The following is a 22,259-nucleotide window of genomic DNA, read 5'->3' as shown; positions in this document are numbered from 1 at the left end:
GCAAAGAAAAGACTAGAACTTATGAAGGAAACAGCTGAAAAGGCAGGCCTACAAATACTGTTTGAAAACACACAATATATGATCAATGAAAGTGATTCACTAACAATTTTAAAAACCAAGTAAGGCAACATCAAGAAACTATACAACTTTAAATATCTGGGTGAAAACATAAGCATAAAAAGAGAAACAGAAGCAATTAAAGTTAGAACTGAAAAGAAAGGAAAAGAATGTACATGACAGCTAGAAATCCGCACAGCACAAAATGTTTTTCTGAAGATTTAAAACTGATGCATTATAAAACAGTTGTAAAATCAAAAGTCTTCTTAGTGTCAAAAACACTACTGTTACCTGGATGCAAAATTGCGTGAGAAATTTTGGAAAAGATAGAAAGAAGAGTCTTACGAACAATATTACGTCCAGTCGAGAATAGAGATGGCAGTTGGTTTTTGAGACCAAGTAGCAAAATGTACTCATTCTGCCTTAAAATAACAGACAATATCTGGAAGAGACATGGTACACTATATTGTCATCTAAAGGAGATGTAGGATGAGACATTAACAGAGATGATCCACACATTCTTCCAAAACAGGAAAAAGACAAAGATAATGGTTGGCCAGGCAAGACAAAAAGAGAACTTAGAAGAAATGCAGATTGGACAGGAGACTTTAGCTAACACAGACAAATTGAGGCTAGAGGTCACGAAATTCATAGATTTTCTGGAAGATAAAACACACAGGAAAACAAATAGAAACAAATCTCACTTGAGAGAACAAGAGCTCATTTTGATAAAATGAAAGAATTTTAGAGAAGGAAGAAGGAAAAGAGAAACAGTTACCTTGATGTAGTGCTTAGTTGGCCTGAAACAAAATGAAAAAAATGAACATTGCACAAATTAATGCTTGTTTTGTGACTGGTACCGATTACGTATAATCCTATTTTTAAAGATCTTTCATAATTTCCCTTCATTATGATTTCATCTTTTTCTTTAATTTATTATCAGTCCATTCCTCTTTTCACTTTTTTAAATGTAGATAAATCAAATTTCTGGACGTCTTGGTTTCTACTTCTTCTGTCATCACAGTTTTACTTACTTAACGCATTTTTTCTACATCAATGTTTTTAAAATAAAAATCCTGCAATTTTTATTTTATTTTATTTACCGATGGTTTCAAATAAAAGCGAAATTCAGAAAGAAGAAGGGGGCAGAGTAAAAATTCCCAATGGCATTGCGATGTCGATATCACTGGAGAACTGGAACACTGACGGGATAAGGATAATTACCGAAATAGGCTGCTGTTCTTTTTAAAGGAAGACATCTCGGCTTTTATCTGATGTTATTTTTATATAAACCTTTCAAAATCTAAATCAAGATAGCTTCCCGAACACGGGCCCACTGTTCATTAGACATGGTGTTTTAGATGGAAATGGAAATATTTTATTAGAGCGTGGATCTTCTAAAGCGAGAAATTCAGATAAACATGTGTTGAACATTCTCCAGGGTATTTTGGAGGCTGGCCGATTGCCGTGTTGATCTCTCGAAAATACATACCGTTTCCTAAGCTATGTTCAAATGGTTCAAATGGCTCTAAGCGCTATGGTACTTAACATCTGAGGTCATCAGTCCCCTAGACATAGAACTACATAAACCTAACTAACCTAAGGACATCACACACATCCATGCCCGAGGCAGGATTCGAACCTGCGACCGTAGCCTAAGCTATGTAGATCTTAGGAATCAGTGTTTTCGTTTCTACATTTTGTGTTTATATTCTCTTCACAGTGCTCGTAAAGCACGGGAACCAGAGTGAGGGCGAGATCAAAGTAAAGCAAAGAACATTCTTCAAGCAACTCAGCGTAATCCCACGAGTAACTGAAGAAGAATTATTGTTGGCCAAAGGGAATTCCAGTAGAATACATATGCCAATGGCGTACAATACATGAGCGACGGCAAATGTTTCACTAGTGGGTAATTTTTACTGGCGAACTTATAACAAAAATTCTGTTTTCTGATGGCTGAACGACCAGCGGTGCAATCAACCATGTACAGTGCGAATGGCTGATAGCCATCTTATTTATCCAGACGTCAAAAAAATGGTTCAAATGGCTCTGAGCACTATGGGACTCAACTGCTGTGGTCATAAGTCCCCTAGAACATAGAACTACTTAAACTTAACTAACCTAAGGACATCACACACATCCATGCCCGAGGCAGAATGCGAACCTGCGACCGGAGCGGTCGTGCGGTTCCAGACTGTAGCGCCTTTAACCGCTCGGCCACTTCGGCCGGCTATCCAGACGTCAATAATCATCTTAACGGAAAATGATACCATTAATTAGTGCAGAATCTGCTGCTGGGATATTTAGAGGATCTTCCGCCGGAAACGAAAGCTGTAATGGAGTCTTTGTACATTACTCACGACCACTTGTGTGGTAAAGTAAAGTGTGGTGTCACCGCCAGACACCACACTTGCTGGGTGGTAGCCTTTAAATCGGCCGCGGTCCATTAGTATACGTCGGACCCGCGTGTCGCCACTGTCAGTGATAGCAGACCGAGCGCCACCACACGGCAGATCTAGAGAGGCGTACTGGCACTCGCCCCAGTTGTACAGCCGACTTAGCCAGAGATGGATCACTGACAACTGCGCTCTCATTTGCCGAGACGATAGTTAGCATAGCCTTCAGCTACATCATTTGCTACAACCTAGCAAGGCACCATAGCATTTGATATTTTATATTGTGGTTATAACATGTACCGCCAAGAGAGATGTTCTACAATTGTGGATTAAAGTTAAGTATTACATCAACTACGTACTTTATTTGCTACTATTAATTCCTTTAACTGTTCCAGACCTCATGCCAACCTGCGTGAGCTTAACGCATGCCTTTCGGCTTCCTCTCATTGTGACTTGGCTGTCTTGCCAAGTCACAACATTTTTGGCGACGAGTCTCAAAAGAGGATTTAGCGTTCGTATTGCCCTAATTTACTTGTGTCATGGCTTCGCCACAATCTTCAGATGTACTGTCCGAATTTTATCACTTGCAGAATCAGCAGACGCAGGCCTTATTGGATGCCCTTGGACAGCTCATCCAGGGTCAACGTGCAATGCAAAACGATGTGGCAGCCGTCGCTCCACCGCTACCGCAGCCACAACATGCAGTTGCACCACCTTTTTGTCATTTCGATGCGGCACTGGAAAGCTGGACGGAGTGGTCACGCCAATTTGGATTCCATCTCGCCGCCTACAGAATTCAAGGTAACGAGCGGCAGCCTCACTTATTGGCGTGTGTAGGTGTGTCCACCTACCGTGTGATAGTGAAATTGTTTTCCCGACGCGACGTAGCAACTCTGTCCTATGACGACATTTTGTCTGCATTAGATGCATATTTTAAAGAATCAGTCAATGTAGTTGCAAAAAGGTATACGTTCTTTCGTACAAAACGTACGGCCGGTCAAACTAATCGGGAGTGGGTTGCAACCTTGCAAGGCCTTACTAGGGATTGTGCTTTTGAGTGTGAATGTGGACTCCCTTATTCAGATACTATGGTGCGTGATGCAATTGCACAGAACGTTTCTGATGTTCGTATAAGGGAACAGATTTTGAAACTAGTCAATCCCTCCCTTCAGCAAGTGATAGACAAATTGGATCGGCAAGACACACTTGACTTTGCTCAGGAATCTTTTGAAACTTCGCCAGCTGTGTGTCACATTAACCGGCCTGCCGGGCGAGCTGCACGGAACAGTAAACAGCCCTCGCGCTCATCTGCGCAGCTGCCGCCAAGCTCTCCGCTACGTTTGCCGCGCAAGCACGCAAAAGCAGTGCTAAAATAATGCCCGCGGTGTGCTACTAGACATTCGCGTGAGAATTGCCCGTCATGCCAAGCTATTTGCTTTTTCTGTAATAAAAAAGGACATGTTCAGAGTGTTTGCCAGAAAAAGCTCAGATCGGACACTCACAACGATTCCAGGCCCTTTGCTTCGCACCGGAATCGGAGTCGAACCAAGAATACTCAGGCTCGTGAACCTTCACCCATGGAAATTCATGTAGTTAATTCCACTCCGCCCAGTGCCACTCTCTCTAACTGTGACTGTGTACGTCCCACAAATAGTGTGCGTCGACGTTGCAGGAAATCACGTCAAGTAGCAAGTGCTTCTGTACCAGTGTCTGTTCACGTTGCACGAGACAGTCGCTATTGTCGTCAGCAGGACAATAAACTTTTTGTAGACTTGGACATTAATGGCAACGTGATTCCATTCCAGCTCGATACCGGAGCTGCAGTTTCATTGATCAATAAAGACACGTACAAACAACTGGGCACACCTCCGTTCCGTGCCGCAAATGTTACGTTAAATAGTTATTCTGGTCAGAATATCCCTGTGTTAGGACAGTGCAGCCTTCTTGCAACATACAAGGGACAAACAAAACTTGTGTCATTTTACGTTCTTCGTTCTTCTTCTGCAGTGAACTTGTTTGGTTTAGATTCATTTCAGTTGTTTAACTTGTCTATAGTAAATCAGGTCCTATCAGTGAACCAGACTGTGCCTTCAGCCAGTGTTTCTTGTCTATTTGAAGAATTTGCAGACATTTTTGCACCGGGCCTTGGTTGTGCTAAGAACTATAAAGCGCATTTGGAACTGAAAGTAAACTCGCAACCGAAATTTTTCAGAGCGCGCAATGTTCCCCACACATTGTGTGATGAGGTCGCAAGAACATTACACGATTTGGAATCACAAGGTGTAATTGAACGTGTGCAGGCTTCTCTCTGGGCCTCACCCTCAGTCATTTTGCCGAAACCTTCCGGAAAATTGAGACTTTGTGTGGACTTCAAAGCTACAGTGAATCCACAGCTAGTGATTGCAACTTTTCCTTTACCCCACCCGGAAGATCTTTTTGACAAACTGTGCCCGGGTAAATATTTTTCGAAGTTGGACCTAGCAGATGCGTACTTGCAAATACCAGTGGACGACGAATCCCAGCGCGTCTTGGTGGTTAACACGCATCTTGGTTTGTACCGATTCAAAAGACTGCCATTCGGGTGTGCATCCACCCCTGCATTGTTTTAGCAGTATCTGCAAACTGTTTGTGCCTCGGTCCCTACTGCAGCAAACTATCTGGACGATATTGTGATCTCCGGAAAGACGGAAGAAGAACATTTAGACAATCTCAGAACTTTATTTCAGGTCTTGCGACAAAATGGTCTTCGCTTGTGGAAGGACAAATGTGTGTTTTTTGCTCGTGACTTACCATATTTGGGACATGTAATCAATGCCCACGGCATACATCCCAGTCCAGAGCACCTCCATGCCATACAAGACTTGCCTTCGCCGCAGAATTTGAAGCAGCTACAGAGTGTGCTGGGAAAAATTAATTATTACAACAAATATGTTCCCCATGCCTCTTCCATTTCAGCTCCGCTTCATCGCTTACGCCATAAAGGTGTTCCGTTCGTCTGGACGACGGAATGCGAACGCGCCTTTCGCCAGTTGAAATCGGCGCTGCTTTCAAATACTTGCCTTACGCCATTCGATCCCCAGAAACCCCTTTTGTTGATGGTAGATGCATCGGATTTCGGGATCGGTGCTGTGCTTGCGCACAAAGATGGATCGCATGATCGCCCTATTGCCTTTGCGTCCAAATTGCTCTCGTCTGCGCAAAGAAATTATTCACAGATCGAGAAAGAAGCTTTGGCTCTCGTCTTTGGTGTTACTAAGTTTCATGATTTCTTGTATGGTCGTCACTTTACCATCATCACAGACCACAAACCTTTGACATCGCTTTTTCATCCGAACAAGCCTGTAACTCCACGTACAGCGCAGAAATTTATTCGCTGGTTAATTTTCCTCTCGCAGTACCGCTTCGATATCTTGTATCAGTCCACTGCTAAGCACGGAAACGCCGATGCGTTGTCCCGTTTGCCTGTTGCTGAGGATAGAGCATTCGATTCTTCCGAACTTGCTTGCATGTTCATTGATTCAGAAACCGATGACGTGGTCGAATCGTTTCCGATTGATTTTCGTCGTGTAGCTACAGCCACAGCTGCTGACCTTGTCCTTGCTACCGTTTTGCGTTTTGTTGCTACGCAATGGCCTTTGTCAAAGTCACGGATCGAGGATCCGTTGGTTCGCCGATTTTTTGCTCACAAGGAGAGACTTTTTGTTCGACGTGGCGTTTTGCTGTTGCGTTCTGATAATGATCAGTCCAGGGTCGTGGTCCCACGTTCGCTACAGTCCTCTGTCTTACGGCTTCTCCACCAAGGACATTGGGGTATAGTGCGAACGAAACAACTTGCTCGTCAGCACTGTACTTGGTTCGGAATCGATGCTGCGATTACGAATATGTGCTCTTCTTGCATGGCGTGTGCCGAACAACAATCTGCACCGCCGCGGAAATTCTTTGCATGGCCAAAAGCCACTTCCCCTTGGCAACGTTTACACATCGATTTTGCTGGTCCATTCTGGAATGCTCGATGGTTGGTTGTGGTAGATTCATTCAGTAATTTTCCTTTTGTTGTCCGGATGTCTTCCACGACGTCATCTGCCACCATCCAAGCGTTATCTGCTATCTTTTGCATAGAAGGTCTTCCACAGACTACTGTTTCCGACAATGGCCCACAATTCATGTTCGCAGAATTTCAGTCATTCTGCAAGGCCAATGGTATTCACCATCTGACATCCGCGCCGTTTTCGCCTCAGTCAAAAGGTGCCGCTGAACGATTGGTCCGGACTTTCAAGTCCCAGATGTTGAAGTTGAAAGAGTCTCATTCTCGGGAGGACGCGTTATTGCTCTTTTTGTCCTCATATCGCTCTCAGCCCCGAGATGGTCGCTCGCCGGCTGAGTTGCTCCACGGTCGTCCTCATCGAACCTTGATGTCTTTGTTACATCCGCCGCATCAGGTTCCTGTGCAGTGGCAGCCACCTGCTTTTGCTCCAGGCGACGTTGTATATTATCGCAGCTATCGAGGTTCACGGCGTTGGCTCGCAGGGCGCATTCTTCGCTGCCTCGGCCGCGCTATGTATCTGGTTTTGGGGGCCTCTGGTGAGGTGCGTCGGCATCTCAATCAGCTGCACCTCTGTCGTCGCACGGGTTCTGCCGCTCCCCGTCTGCTTTCAGCGACGGTGCCGTCCGGTCAGCGCCCTGGGGACCCATCTACTGGCTCGCCTCATCCCCAGGTGTTACCGACGCTGCCTTCCATTCTGCCCCATGGCGACGCGCCGCCGCCGCCGCCGCCGCCGCCACTGCCGCCTGTTCTCCCGCCGGCGCCGCCCGCAGTGGACGCTTCGCTGCAGCCGCCCAGCGCCTCCCTGGGTCACGCGCCGCCGATCGCTTCCCGTGACCACCTGTCCTCCGCCATGGAACTCTTGCCCGCTCCGGACCAGATGTCGTCTTCGACCGTCGGGTACCCCGACGCGATGGAGGTCGACCCTACGGCCCCTCCTGTCTCTTTACGGGCGCATACACCGCATGTTGGCGTGCACCCTGGACTAGGTTTTCAGGCGTTTCCTAGCTCCCCTCGGGCCGGATGGCCGGGTGCGGGTGGCACAGCCTCGCCTGTTGTTAGGCTCCCCAGCTCGTCGCATACGTCAACATGGGGTCCTCCCCACGGCGGGCGGAAGCCTTATAACACAACCGTTCGCCGATTTGCGGGGGAGGAATGTGGTGTCACCGCCAGACACCACACTTGCTAGGTGGTAGCCTTTAAATCGGCCGCGGTCCATTAGTATACGTCGGACCCGCGTGTCGCCACAGTCAGTGATAGCAGACCGAGCGCCACCACACGGCAGGTCTAGAGAGACGTACTGGCACTCGCCCCAGTTGTACAGCCGACTTAGCCAGAGATGGATCACTGACAACTACGCTCTCATTTCCTGAGACGATAGTTAGCATAGCCTTCAGCTACGTCATTTGCTACGACCTAGCAAGGCGCCATAGCATTTGATATTTTATATTGTGGTTATAACATGTACCGTCAAGAGAGATGTTCTACAATTGTGGATTAAAGTTAAGTATTACATCAACTACGTACTTTATTTGCTACTATTAATTCCTTTAACTGTTCCAGACCTCACGCCAATCTGCGTGAGCTTAACGCATGCCTTTCGGCTTCCTCTCATTGTGACTTGGCTGTCTTGACAAGTCACAATATATAGGGCTCCGGAGACGTCGTGGCACAGATGTAGCATGATCATTAAGGTGACCAGATATTTCTCCGCTTGATACTGTTAGAAAAGTTGCTAAGAGAACGAAGTCTACAGACAAAAAGTGTAAACGTCGGTGAAATTACATGCTCAAATTCTAAATGCCTCTATACTAAAAGTGTAAATGTCGGTGAAATTACATGCTCAAATTCTAAATGCTTCTGTAGGGCCTACTAACTAAAGAAGAATGTTAGTTATTTCGAACAGAAACACTAAGCAAAATTTGACAATAAAATTTAACAAGACACTACTTGTCCCCATTCGAGACATTTTTAAATACCTGTGAATAGAAAGCACTTAAGCATAAGACGTAACCTTATAAGATGTCTTCTCTCAGAATAATGTATCCTGTCTCCACTGAACATGGTTCCATTTCTTCCAAAAACACCCTCTTTAGAAAAGTACAATAATTTCAATAGGTATACTGAGATATCCACACTAAAAACTACTCTCGTGTCTGAGGCGTATGATTTAAATTCATACTTCAGAGATGAGAAGAGACAGAGAGAGAAAAAAATAACATCTGTAAAAACGGGTTTACTTTGTAGTATGACGTACGTAGGGCGAATATTTTGAGTATAGTAATTTAAATGTATTACATTTTCCTATCCTCCATCCTCCCTAATAAATAGAATTGGTGTTGAATAAATACTCGACAGGCTATGGCGTTTGTGGACGGCATGGCGATGGAAGCTGTCATTCAGAGCGCCGACCTGGATCAAAGCTCCGATTGAATCGTTTCCTCTTGATGGCTGGCAGCAGCGGCGAATACATCAAAGGCTGACGTGATTGTTATGACAGAGCAGAGATCAAATGTTGAAAGACAAATTGACGTTGGAAAACGCGTCGTGTGAGAGAACCGCAGCTTGCGTTTTGCAGGGCTAAATAAGCAAACAGAATGGGCCATCCGCATTCGTCGGAATCTCAGGAAGAGAATAAAGAGTCTCCGCGGCAAGACAGTAATCGCTAAAAAGTACAAGCTAATCTCTCTCTTAGACACAGTGCAGTGATTGCAAAGGCGTAGAAAATTCCATTTCTATTGAAGCGTAATCGCCGGTCGTTGTGGCCGAGCGGTTCTAGGCGCTTCAGTCCGGAACCGCGCTGCTGCTACGGTCGCAGGCTCGAATCCTGCCTCGGGCATGGATGTGTGTGATGTCCTTAGGTTGGTTATGTTTAAGTAGTTCTAAGTTCTAGGGGACTGATGACCACAGATGTTGAGTCCCATAGTGCTCAGAGCCATTTTTTTTTCTTTTTTTTAAGAGTAATCAGAAAAGAATACAGATGATGACATACCTGCACAGACTGTATTGTCGGAACGTAAATCACTGCAGCAGGGGCTCTGCAGATCTTATCTGTCTAAAATCGTTAGATAAGAGGACCATTTTTCCAGTAGTGAGGTATCTCAGACCAGACGGAAAATTTATAAAAAATGTCTCTTCATTCCCGTATCTGGTCTTAACCAACAATTATTACTGCTTCCGGAGAGGACGCTGTTCATGACATGTAAATGACAGCTTTACCTTGTAACGTGTCTTTCAAATTGTTTTATTGGGACGAGAATTACGTCCTATGAAAATAGCATCAGCATAGGTTCGAACAAACATACAGTGATCTTATCTCTATAGCTTCGAGGCGTCAAGAAACCATTTCGGTTAACGTGGAGTTGTGTACGTGCTTGACACTCGTGCTTAATATATCTCACACTAGAAATTCTTCACTGCAATATTCCCAACACTCCCGCACAAATATGAGGTTTATCGCACTCTCCAAATAATAAACACATCGTTTATCAGGTTTGATACTGCATGAAGTAGGTTCAAATGGCTCTAAGCACTATAGCACTTAACATCTGAGGTCATCAGTCCCCTAGACTTAGAACTACCTAAACCTAACTAACCTAAGGACATCACACACATCCATGCCCGAGGCAGGATTCGAACCTGCGACCGTAGCAGCAACGTGGTTCCGGACTGAAGCGCCTAGAACCACTCGGCCACAATGGCCGGCTGCATGAACTAACATCAACGTTTAAAATCCGTTTCACCTCGAGGTCTTCAAACACCGAAAACAAGCTTGGACTGGACTGTGCTGAGGGTTTTTTTTCTCATGTTATTGAACTACTAACTGAAATATCCTGTCAGCGTACGCAAAATGTAAAATGTAAAATCACTATTCTTTAAACTGCGTTGCTTGCCTCGATAACATCACTAACAAATGGATCTTGAGAAGCCTTTGGTTTTCGTTATGCAGCTGTTTTTATTATATTTACAGTTTGATTTTTGAGGAAAGGCGCTTGTATGTTGCTAACAGCTCGTTTGAAAAAAATGGTTCAAATGGCTCTGAGCACTATGGGACTTAACATCTGAGGTCATCAGTCCCCTAGAACTGCGAAATACTTAAACCTAACTAACCTAAGGACATCACACACATCCATGCCCGAGGCAGGATTCGAACCTGCGACCGTAGCGGTCGCGCAGTTCCAGACTGTAGCGCCTAGAACCGCTCGGCCACCTCTGCCGGCTAGCTCGTTTGAAGAATTTTCGAAGCTAATCAGTATGGAATATCAAGCAGAGAAAAATAAACACCTCCGACACATTTAACTCTTTGACTTCAGTCGAGGATCTAGGGCTGCAGGAGAATTTGTATGTGTACGGAAGAGAAGCGTCTGCTGAGACGACGGCACGGAAATGGTTCTATCGTTTCCGAAAAGGAAAATAGTACCGCTTTTGTGATGAACCACTCTGGAAGCTCTTCTCTTTTTAACAAAAAACTGACTAGATCGGTTGATTCACAATAATCCTCACCAAACAACGCGAGTATTTCCACAAATTATAGACTACAATCACAGGATCATGGTGCGCCACTTACATTCATTATTTAAAGTGCAGAAGTTGGGTTCACGTGTACCAGCTGTGTTAAGCGTGAAGAAATTTGTTTGCATAGAAACGTGGGTACCACTGTTTTAAGCAGTGATAATCAAGCATTGATGGTTTCAAGACGTATGAAATGTATAATTATACGTTCTAAAAAGAGAAAAGTTTGGTAACGCTGTCTGGTTCACGAACTGAATGGAAATAATCACACACACACACACACACACACATACTTGTAGGGCGTCTTTGATTAATTAGGAGGCTCAAGGTGGTAGCCAGGGCTTACAAATTGAATTTAAAATTAGGTTAAAGATTAACAGTGATATATAAAAGCACTCCGTCTTCAGGCCACGAGCGGCCTATCGAGACCATACGACCGCCGTGTCATCCGCAGTGGAGGATGCGGATAGGAGGGGCGTGGGGTCAGCACACCGCTCTCCCGGTCGTTATGATGGCATTCTTGACCGCAGCCGCTACTATTCGGTCGAGTAGCTCCTCAATTGGCACCACGAGGCTGAGTGCACCCCGAAAAATGGCAACAGTGCATGGCGGCCTGGAAGGTCACCCATCCAAGTGCCGACCACACCCGACAGCGCTTGACTTCGGTGATCTCACGGGAACCGGTGTATCCACTGCGGCAAGGCCGTTGCCCGCAGTGGAATATAAAGGGGATGCAATTAATACTGATGCATACAGGGGTGACAAAAATATGGAAACACTAAAAACACAACACATTACCATGCCTAATACGGTAATAATTCCGTTAGCACTCAAAACAGCTTACAGTCGTCTCGTAATAGACAGATACAAGTCATCTATGGTTTTCAAGGGAATCTTACACCAGGAACCCTACAAAGTAGTGACAAGCTCTGGTAACGATGATGAACGTGAATACCTGTAGCAATGACGCACACGTCGCTCCAGGACAGGCCGCTAAGGGCCATTGATATTGAGACCTGGTAAATATAGTAGCCAGGGGAGTTGCGACAATTCAGTCTCGTGTTCACAATACCAGGCCAGGACGATGCGAGTTATGTTAATAGGAGTGATGTCCTCTTCGAACACATCACCAGTGGGGAACAAATATTCCCCCATGGGATGATTCTGATCAGCTAAAATCGCCACATAATCCTTGGCAAAAATGCGATCTTGCAGAGTAACCATGGGGCTCATGAAATATCACGATACGACTGCCCATTTCATCACCGAGCCCCCGCCACATTTCACTCTTGGGATGTAAACACGACCAGAAGTTGGAAACAGTATGAAACACTACTCGTATGACCAAATGACGTTCTTCCGTTGCTCCACAGTCCAGGTTTTATTGCTTCGGCATCACCTGTTCCCAGTACGGGCATTTGCGTCACTGATGAGTGGCTTTCGAATTCGAGTTCGCTTTGCAATTCCCTACTTGTGGAGACTGTGATGTAACAAAATAAAAGTGATGTTGTTATTCAATGGAAAAGTTGGAATTTGAGATTTCGCTTACTGTTTTATCAATCACAATTGGCGTAAGAATCATGGATTGACCATTGTCATAAAATATTGCATTATGAAATGTGAATAGTCTTTACTTGCAGTTTCGCGTGGCTTGAAACAGTCACAGCTAGAGTGCTATTGATTAAGAAATTGCATTATCGTCTTTCTAATTACTTCATGATCGTAGATACGATCATACCCGGTCGTGAAGTTATTGTTATGAGAAAAGAATTTCCTAAGGGACCAGAAAGTTCTTAAGGGCGCAAAAACAACTGTAATATCACACAAAAGGGAAATTAAATATTAAAGCTGATGCAAGAAGACGATAAAACACTTTTCTTTTTGTCAATGTAACACATACATTGGACTGCTGATCTTGGTGTCTGTAATCTTAGCAAACTGCATAATTAAAATGAAAATAATACTGAGGAGATGATAGGAATGAACACTGCTAAATGATTCAGTATTCCCAGAACAAATATTTATTATAACTAAAACATATATCGTACCTTAAGCTTAGTACTACAATGACGGTAGATTTTTATGTCCGTATCATGTCCATTGAGCGCTTTTTTATATAGCCATTGTCCTCTTGAGTCGATCGTGCGTCGTCACGGTAAGTTATAACAGTTCTTCTTTTCACGCTTCACTCAAACTTAGACGGAACACGTTTTTATTTATTTAAAAAACATTTAGATCATACCGCCATAAATCTGCACCCGTCTTACTTAAGAAAAACAGTACAAGTGTTTTAGCGCTCAAGGCTTCATTTGTTCTCCAGCGAATAAAATAGTGAAGGATCGCAGTCTATCCGTATTCTTCTGTTTATGTTGCCGCCCAAAGACGACGAATTACATTATTTTGGAAATTCCACCATCGCTATGCGACGCCTTATCATACAGTAATCATTCTTTATAAACAAGTATTTGCCTTCTGGCTGAAAGTATTAACTATTTGCTGTTTTAATGAAGCCAAAAATAGCGAATATTACAAGACCCCTTCGTGTTGTTTGGCTGCTGCCATTCGTGAGTGCGACTTTCAACTCTGCAACGAGTTTAGCAGCTGCCGTCCCCTTATTTTTTGTCACAATCCTCTTCACGACCGTCCGTCACAATTACGTTAACGCACAATTTCGTTCCCGTTGTCACTTGGCGGATGACTTTTTCCCTCTTTCCCTGTATGCGGTATAAATCTTCACGACACCCCTTGAAACACCAGATACTTCGGCTACCTTGGTTATGGAGAAAACCAGCAATGAGCACCGACAATTTGCACACATTCGAATTCAATTCCGACATAATGCACTCACAACTACAAAGAACACTGATCTGATGACGACTGGCAGTTGCAAAGTGTTGAAGATATTGCACCGTGCAGTTCGTTAGTGGTCAAATACAGGAGCGTAGTTCAAATGGTTCAAATGGCTCTGAGCACTATGGGACTTAACATGTGAGATCATCAGTCCCCTAGAACTTAGAACTACTTTCTCGCGGTTCTAGGCGCCGCGCGACTGCTACGGTCGCAGGTTCGAATCCTGCCTCGGGCATGGATGTGTGTGATGTCCTTAGGTTAGTTAGGTTTAAGTAGTTCTAAGTTCTAGGGGACTGATGACCACAGATGTTAAGTCCCATAGTGCTCAGAGCCATTTGAACCATTTGAACCTAAGGACATCACACACATCCATGCCCGACAGGAGCGGAGTCTGCAGGCTAGGCTAGCATCTGCGTTTATTTTCAAGCATATGGTAGTCGTGGTGTTTCCAAATTTTATTCTAACTCCTGTATTATGATAACAGACAGTCACAAACATTAGCCAAGAGCAGGCTTCACTGACGTTTTAGCAATATAGAGAGACACTGATGGAGACTTCAAGCACCAATTAGTAGCATCTACATAAAAAATACAAAGTTGTTTAAACCGAACCAATACCATTACTGTGCTTGAAAGAAAAGGACTGAATAGATCCTTTCATGCTAGGGAGAGAGTACTGAACCCAAGAGCAGCGAGGTGGTTCACGCGCGGAGAGCGTGTTCGCGTCCGCGTCGTCTCACGGGAGTCGTCGGTCCGGATGTTAACAGACGGAATGGCTTGGGGCGGCCGAGCTCCAGGATATCGTGGCCTCGCAGTCACTGAATTACAGTGAGTTTCTGAGCGTAAAAAGTAGGGCCATTGCCAGCTACGAGGAGGTGCAGAAGCTAAGCATTACCTGCTGTAATATAAGAAACTGACAAAGGTTTTATATGCTGCTTCTGTTCCGACAGTCAGAAACCAGATGCCACTGTTGTATCTTTTCTGTATAAAAATGGTTTGAATGTTGTGAATTAAACCTAGAATGGTTTCCTATCTTAAAATTCTTGTAAATGTGTTGTTGTCCTGACCGATTCACGTGGTGTAGTTACGGAAATGCTGTCTGATTAAATGTGTGGACAAAGCTACACTGAAGCACCGAGGAAACTGATATAGGCATACGTATTCAAATACAGAGATATATATAAACAGGCAGAAGACGGCACTGCAGTCAGCAACGCCTATATAAGACAACAAGTGTCTGGCGCAGTTGTTAGACCGATTACTGCTGCTACAATGGCAGGTTATCAAGGTTTAAGTGAGTTTGAACGGGGTGTTATAGTAGGCGGTCGGCACACGAGCGATGGGACACAGCGTGTCCGAGGTAGCGATGGAGTGGGGATTTTCCCGTACGACTTATTCCATGACTGTACTATGAATATCAGGAAGCCGGTAAAACAGCAAATCTGCAACATCGCTGTGGCCGGAAAAGATCCTGCAAGAACGGGACCAACGAGGATTGAAGAGAATCATTCATTGTGACAGAAGTGCAACACTTCCACAAACTGCTGCAGATTTCAGTGCTGGGCCATCAACAAGACTCAGCGTGCGAACCATTCAACGAAATATCATCGATACGGGTTCTCGGAGTCGACCCTTGATGACTGCACGACACAAAGCTTTACGGCTTGCCTGGGCTCGTCAACACCGACATTGGACTGTTGATCACTTTGGGCGGACGAGTATCATTTCAAATTGTATCAAGTGGATGGACATGTACGGGTACGGAAAGAACCTCATGAATGCATGGACCACCGGCCGGAGTGGCCGTGCGGTTCTAGGCGCTACAGTCCGGAGCCGAGCGACCGCTACGGTCGCAGGTTCGAATCCTGCCTCGGGCATGGATGTGTGTGATGTCCTTAGGTTAGTTAGGTTTAAGTAGGTCTAAGTTCTAGGGGACTGATGACCTCAGAAGTTAAGTCCCATAGTGCTCAGAGCCATTTGAATCCATGGACCCTGCTTATCAGCAGGGGACTGTTCATGCTGGTGTTGGCTCTGTAATGTTGTGGGACGAGTGCAGTTGGAGTGATATGGGAGCCCTCATACGTCTAGATACTACTCTGACAGGTGACGCCGTGCGTAAGCATCCTGTCTGATCACCTGTATCCATTCATGTCCATTGTGGATTCCGATGGACTTGGACAATTCCAGCACGACAATGCGTCACCCCACATGTTCAGAATTGCTTTAAACACTTCCACTGGCCACCAAACTCAAGACATGAACATTATTGAGCATATCTGGAATTGCTTGCAATGTGCTGTTCAGAAGAGATCTCCACCCACTCGAACTCTTACGGATTTATTGACAGTCCTGTAGTATTCATGGTGTCAATTCCCTCCAGCACTAGTTCAGACATTATTCCAGTCCATGCCACGTCGTGCTGCAGCACTTTTGCATGCTCGCGGAGGCCCTACACGATGCTAGGCAAGTGTAACAATTTCTTTGGCTCGTCAGTGTATGTGAAATTGTATAACTCTATTTGAATATACCTTTACCAAAAGAATCATAAAACCTAAAATTGTATACTACAGAAACTGCCCTGTGAAATTCTGTATTGTACAGTGCAGTGATCAGTGCTAGCTACAGTGTCTGACGTCACAATGCGTGACTTGTAGTTCCAGAACACAAAGCGAACCGAATAAAAATGGTACATAAAATACCAGTCGAATTTTGAAAGAATAAATAATCAAGGATGTTTTAGTGAAATTGCCCTGTGACTTTTATACGTACGTAACCTGACTAAATAAAATTACGAAGATTAAATGATCCACACCCAAATGTACCGCTGCACTGTAAGAACAAAACTGTCTGCATATGAAATGGTATCTCAACTTCTCTTTACCTAAACAGGCCCTGACATTAATTTTGAAATGATATACCTAACAATGTATGAACTTGAAACTTTCTGGCAGATTAAAACTGTGTGCCGGACCGAGAGTCAAACTCGGGACCTTTGCCTTTCGCGGGAAAGTGCTCTACCATCTGAGCTACCCAAGCACGACGCACGACCCGCGACCCGTCCACACAGCTTTAATTCCGCAATAACTATGTACGATCTTACTATGTTCTGACTGACTAAAACTGGATCTAACTAAATTTTATGGCTTACCTGTTGCAACAGAAAGACGCTGCTGCTCGAAGTGATGAACATTAAAAGTACAACGCCGCAGCAAACCAGCTATAGCAAATAACAGAAAGGGAAGCCTTGCCCAGTCCTATGCAAGAACTTGAAACTATCCTAAGCAGATGGAGCTTCACGTTTGACCACTGTGTTCCGCAAAGTGCAATGCAGCAACACACAAGAAAAAATCAAAATTTTTTTGAGGAGACAGTGGTAGAATTTAGATTTGCTAAATGGCTGTAGGTAACTAACTTTTAAAAAAACTGTATTGTGAGGACTTAAACTCATCTTTTGCCTAGTACAACGATCTTTACAAAAATGTCTAGTTATTAGCATATATTACTCTGCTGTGAGTTAATTACTTACATGGTACAGGGATGGTAAATCTATAACTAAGAGTGCAAGCCATGTTAACAGATAGCTTTACTTAATCACGTCTCAATAATCGAACGAACTAACCTGAACCAATAAAGAAAAATTCCACTGAAACTCTTCCTTTTGAAACACATAATAAATTACACGCATGCAAGCAGTGCAGCGACAAAATGTTACGAGTGCTACAGCAACGACAATTCTGCCAGCTACCAAAATTCACACTGCTTGTACTCAGACATATCGGTTATTGAAAATATAAGTACGACATAGAACTGAAATAGATTTTACATTGCTTTTTTTGCATATCAAAAATAATCTAGAAACCTTACACTGTATAACTGCGCCTCCACAGTGGAGAAGAATCTGTTTGAAACTTTATGTATTTTATTAACTGTTGCAGCCACGATGACCAAGTTATCAATTTTTCTCTGAATGACTGTAAACAAAATCCGATTCCGGATTTCAGTTTGTTAGTACTTCAGAAGCAGTTTATTAGGGTATCTTTTCTCATGGAATCAGTTATTGTCAGCAGCACGGAATGTTTCCTCTTCCTACAGCGTAGTCGCTTGGTATACTTCATTATGTTTCAGTACCATTCTCTCTCTATGATGTACCGTAGCTGATGTGGACATGGTGCTGTTTGTAGACGCGTAGTTTCGTGAACCACACCACGCCTAGCCGCCGGCAGATGCTGGATTTTAAAGTACGAACATGACGTTGCAGTTGGCATACAACAATTTCCTTTGTAGTATCAAGAAATTTTCACACGGTTGGTAGAATTTCTTGTGCCGTAATGGATACAGTGCTCATCTGAGGATACTGCCAGTGGACAATGTGGCGTCGACTTCGCTATCATTTGACTATGTGGAAGGTAACTAAACCTTTCGTATGTTTCCGTTAGCACAGGAGTGAAATTGAAGTGAAGGTGGTTCACAAGTTCCAGCTGCAGACAAGCCACGAAAATAGTGGTGTGGCGGTCAGTTAAAGATTATATTCACAGGAAAATAACGTTTCCGCTTGTTAGATGTCGCTGGTAGTTGAGGCAAGGAATGATGCCTAGATGTTGTATACGACAGCTTCGTGCCGATTCATTGATGACTTACATAAGCTTCGATACTATTGGATATGTCCTCGATTGTCATAATAAACACTTTTGTTAAATAAACCTCTCAGTCGCAGAATTGACCAACGGCTTCGTCTTCATCGGAAGGCCACCTTCTGATCTTCTTTCGACCAAGCAATGACTACGCACAATGGAACACCAGAAGTACTGTTGTCCCTTCCCCTACCAGCTACGTATCACAAGTGCCCAACATGTTTCCCATAAACAACAGAAATGTTTTATTGTTTCGCTTCCGCTGTAGTATGTTGTCAAGAGAGGGAACTTGACCACCCACGACTGCACTTGCCCGGCACCGCTCTCCTCCAACGAAATACAGAGGTCGGACCAAAATATGGAAACAAAGCGAAAAATGCGTGCTTGAACATGTAGATGCTAGCCTAACCTGCAGTTCGCGCTGTTGCTTTCGACCATGAACGGCATCTGTGCAATGTCCTCAATACGTTGCAAGTGTTAGTCGTGGCCAGAACGGCGTCCTGTGTAGTTGTGAGTGCATTATGTCAGAACGTTGGCGAATTGTTGGTGCTTCCGTAAACAAGGTAACCGAAGCCCGTCCGGCTAGCCGCGCGGTCTAACGCGGTGCTTCCCGGGCGTGGAGGGGTGCCGGTCCCCGGTAAAGCCTTCAGATTTGTATGGCTTATCGCGTAATGGAAATTTAGCGGATTTCTTTTTGCACTCATGTGAATAACTTCACACTTTTCTTTATTCAGGGTCAATTGCCGCTATTCGCACCATACAGATATCTTATCTAAATCATTTTGCAATTTGTTTTGGTCATCTGTTGACTTTACAAGACGGTAAATAACAGCATCATCTGCAAATAATCTAAGAGGGCTACTCAGATTGTCTTCTATGTCATTCAGGAACAATAGGGGGCCTATAACACTTCGTTGGGGCACGCCGGATATTACTTCTGATTTACTCGATGACTTTTGGTGTATTATTACGAACTGTGGCCTTTCTGACAGGAAATCACGAATCCAGCAGCACAACTCAAGCAATATTCCATAGGCACGCAGTTTTGTTAGAAGACGCTTGTGAGGGAAGGTGTCGAAAGCCTTCTGGAAATTTAAAACTATGGAATCAATTTGACATCCCCTGTCGATAGCACTCCCTACGTCATGAGTATAAAGAACTAGTTGTGCTCACAAGAACGATGTTTTCAGAATGAGTGCTGACTGTATGTCAACAGATCGTTTTCTTCGAGGTGATTCACTATGTTCGAACACAGTATATGTTCCAAAACCCTATTGCAAATCGATGTTAGTGCTATGGGCCTGTAATTCAGCGGATTACTCCTATTTCCCGTTTTGGGTATTGGTATGACTTGAGCAATTTTCCAGTCTTTAGGTAAGGAACTTTCTGTGAGCGATCGGTTGTATATAATTGCTAAGTATGTAGCTATTGCATCAGTATACTCTGAAAGGAACCTGACTGGTATACTATCTGGGCCAGAGGCCTTGCCTTTATTAAGTGATTTAAGCTGCTTTGCTACATCGAGAATATCTACTTCTACGTTTCTCATCTTCGCAGTTGTTCTTGAGTGGAATTCAGGAATATTTACTTCGTCTTCTTTGGTGAAGGAGTTTCGGAAAACTTCTGCATTTCTTGTTACATCTGTTCACGTGATTTTCAGCGCCCATCTCTAACTCCGCACCGTAAATGATTCGATTCTCCTGTTTGACGCTTTTCTCACAGCCCATGATCCCATCCGTAAAATGTCGTTCTCAAAACTTACATTCTCAGAAATTTCTTCCGCAGACTAATGTCTATGTCTGATATATGTAGATTTCTTTTGATTACAAGTCTCTCTTTGCCTGTGCTAGTTTGATTTCATATGTCCTCCTAGCCTGCGATACGTACGTTATTTTGCTCCTGCGGCATCAAAATTCCTTCACTTCGTCTACTACGTGATCTCCAAATTCAAAGGTAAGTTTGTTGCTGATGTTATTTATGTTACCTGTCAATATTTGCGTCTTCCTTTGTTTTACTTAGTATGTATCTCTTGCGTGCAGTAGACTGCACATTCCATATGATTCCTGGTCTTTCATTCCTATTGTTTGCTTTCCGTTCCTGTAAATATTGCGTACTACCTGTCTTCCCGTATTGGTTATATCCTTTTTTGGTCAAGTTTCTGAGCGGAGCGAAAAGATGACTGTAGAAATTACACAATGGATACTTGTCCGAATTTTCGTAGCCAGCGAAGAGTGGGGAATGGTCAATTGGGGGACTGAATTGACCAGCTTGAGATCTAGATTTGAGAAAAAGATCTGGAAAGTAATAAGGACAATTAAGAAATAAAAACTTAAGTAGTAATTTGAGGGGAAAGCCATGCTAGCTGTGTAAATTGTCAAAAAATATTAGATCAGTGCATGAATTGAAACTTCTCTGCTTTCTCTTGATCTATATCTTGTAATGGAGTACCGATCGACATTTAAGTATATTTCATTTCATGATTTCTGAACAAAACTGAAACTAAAAAAAGTTAAGAAGGTCAAATGGTTTTTCTAATAGTAAAAAAATAAAACAGGTTAGAGAAACATCTGATGCGCCTTTGAAAGCTCCCGAAATCAAGTGAAGCAAATGACGTACCGCTTAGGAGTTTAATGTTCATTGTTTATTTTAGAATATTGAAATCTGAAAGAGTGCCAGAGGGTGTTCGACTTAATTTAAATCAGTGCTCTACGCACTACTCTAATGTACGAGCATCTTAGCAGCTGCTGTACATGATATATGTTTTAGAGCACCATTCCACAGTGTGTCAAATGTTTCTCTATTTTATTTCTTTATGGCGAATCAGTAACAATTGATCTTTTTTCAGTTTTTTCTGATCGTTTAAAACATTTTCCACCACTTTACGTTGTCTAATACGTTTTATAGGTCAATAAATTCAACGACTCGCTAAAAAATTACATAGGACAAATCAGTTAATAAAGTTTATTCCCGTTGGTGCTTTATTCTAAAGTGTTGCAGTTTTCGCTGACAGCAGTTTATTTGGGCGCTGCTACAGCGGAATCAGGACGTAGTATCGGGTACATCGCTTATAAATGATTGAAAAGTAAGCGGAACACTTGATTGGATCTGCAGTGATACTGGAAGTGTCTGATATTATAGGAAAAAATGTAAACTGCTCAAAGGACTTATGTTTACAATTAGAGGATGTGACGCTGGAACGTAGGTGTATGAATTAAGATAAAACCGTAGAGTAACTTAGTGAGTTCAGTGAACTATCACCAGATGGAAAAAAGAACTCTAGAAGGCCAAATCACATGTAAGTCTTGCAGGAGAGTATAAATCAAGAAGAACGAATACCCAGCAACTGTTTGAATGCGGATGATTAGCTACAATGACGTAATGTTGCCCAAGGAGGAAAAGAAACGTACTGTCACTAGGTGCGCAGCAGCGTGCAGTATTTATCAGCTGAGAGCCCGTGCCTATCTCGCTGTCTCGCAAGGCTGATGATAAGCGCCCATGTAAGACAAGATGCCAACTTGGGATTACTGATCAAGATTGCTCTTTATCAAGGGCATTTCCTGGAAGGCAGGAGACATCAGTACAAGACGTCGTGTGCCAATGAACTGTCGTTATATTCCGCGACAACAGATGGCACAACCATCCGATTTTCTGCGATTCAGCTTCTCACTGACGTCTCTGACTTACCTCAAGCAGGTGCCCCGAGCGTCAAGGAGTACTGTAGCAAATACACGTCGAAATATCACAGAGATAATGTCGATGTGGTGAACACCTT

The sequence above is a fragment of the Schistocerca americana genome, chromosome 1, assembly GCF_021461395.2.
Source record: "Schistocerca americana isolate TAMUIC-IGC-003095 chromosome 1, iqSchAmer2.1, whole genome shotgun sequence".
NCBI classification, from domain to species: domain Eukaryota; kingdom Metazoa; phylum Arthropoda; class Insecta; order Orthoptera; family Acrididae; genus Schistocerca; species Schistocerca americana.
Note: the sequence above shows the minus strand (reverse complement) of the source record.